The sequence below is a fragment of the Zingiber officinale genome, chromosome 6A, assembly GCF_018446385.1.
Source record: "Zingiber officinale cultivar Zhangliang chromosome 6A, Zo_v1.1, whole genome shotgun sequence".
In the NCBI taxonomy this organism is placed as follows: domain Eukaryota; kingdom Viridiplantae; phylum Streptophyta; class Magnoliopsida; order Zingiberales; family Zingiberaceae; genus Zingiber; species Zingiber officinale.
Window position 1 is genome coordinate 6,248,943 of NC_055997.1, and position 1,458 is coordinate 6,250,400.

Sequence of the window (1,458 nt, forward strand, 5' to 3'; positions counted from 1 at the left end):
AAAAAATTGTGCAAAAACTAATAAATAATAATAAGGGTTACAAATCACTCCTACACAATCAGCACTACACTTGCTTCCAACTAAGAGAGCCTATAATTAAACAATCAAAAGTGTACCAATAATTCTCCTTTCTGATAAATAGCTGTAATAATAAATCAAAAGCATAGCATGTTGTGCTCATATAGCTAACAATAAAAGTGAAACAAAAAAATATAGCTCTTGGGAATTAACTGACACGTATGGTAAACATGACCACCAAATCAAAGATGAAGTGTGTGAAAAATACCTTTGGTTTCTCTTCCTCCTTTGGTTTCAGTAGCTCTTCCTTTGAAATAGCTTTCCCTGCAGAAAATAATTCAGTCACTCAGCAGACAGAAACATGCAAATATAAAACTACAAAACTGGTAGAATCTGGGCTTCCAAATGTACATGAAAAAATTTCAAATTCAATGCTGTGTCAGAGAACTCAAACCTTTTGCATCATGATATACTGGTTATGCACTTTTACCACTCAAACTAGGATCCAAGGATGCAAATCTGGGACAAAAAAACAAAGAATAATGAACATATATATACCAGTCGTGAAGGCATACTCAGCCGATGTCGTATCCTTTTCCCAGTCCTTCCATCTGTGTATCTGCCCAAGAGAAGATTATCAATGCAAAGTGGATACTGCAACAGCTAAACTAAATCATCCTCAGGCAATGCTATGGAATTATTCAGAATGATACATAATGTAATCCACTACTCTGTCACTGCAGATTCACCTTTGCTCTTCCAAGGACCATTATAAGACCACTATTTACCACATGAAACACAGCCAAAAAGAACATCAGAATGTGCAACTGGTGCAAGCCTGTGGCAGTAATCAGTTGCTCCTTTTCCTACAAGTGATCGCAACTGAACATTTTAGTGAAAGCTTCTTAGATTTTGTTTACAATAGATTATTTTCAACCAAACAATCAGAGAATTGGAAGTTGCTGTGCACTACTCACTGGGGGGCATTCAACCACTGAATCACCAGCAGCTAAAATCCTGCGCTTCAGGTGTGACTCCCTCAGCACCAGCGCGAGCAGCCACCTTTTATTTCTGCAACTGCCTTTGGCACGCAGATTTTCGCGATCTGGTCCTGACTAAACGTCAACAGCAAGGAGATGAAGCCGAGAATCATCAACTCTGCGAAAACCACAATGGATCACAGAGTTACAGTAATTCATCTATTCCGGATACCATGCACGTCGAAAGAGTGCTCCAATTTAGGTATGAACTTTCTGGTTTTACCGGCTTTCACCTTCTCAAGAACTTCAAAAAGAGTTCTCTTTTGCCTCTTGATAAACCACTGACAACGAAGTCAAAGCAGATGTAACTGTCAGTCATATGAGAAAATGATGCTGATGCAGGACAAGATGGAGTAGCATAATTCCAAGCTAGGAAAAAGATAAGCCATTCAAGGATCTG

At 38.8% G+C, this 1,458-nt stretch overlaps 2 long non-coding RNA genes across 2 annotated transcripts; both read right to left on the minus strand.

The window, feature by feature from the left end:
- Positions 1–285: 285 nt before the first annotated feature.
- LOC121993675 lies at positions 286–507 on the minus strand. Its single transcript, XR_006115360.1, has 2 exons — positions 473–507; positions 286–342 (listed from the first exon to the last, which is right to left on the minus strand). It is a non-coding gene; the product is annotated as an uncharacterized LOC121993675 (long non-coding RNA).
- A 54-nt stretch (positions 508–561) lies between these two features.
- Positions 562–1,027, minus strand: LOC121993674. Its single transcript, XR_006115359.1, has 3 exons — positions 996–1,027; positions 768–884; positions 562–637 (listed from the first exon to the last, which is right to left on the minus strand). It is a non-coding gene; the product is annotated as an uncharacterized LOC121993674 (long non-coding RNA).
- Between the last annotated feature and the right edge of the window lie 431 nt (positions 1,028–1,458).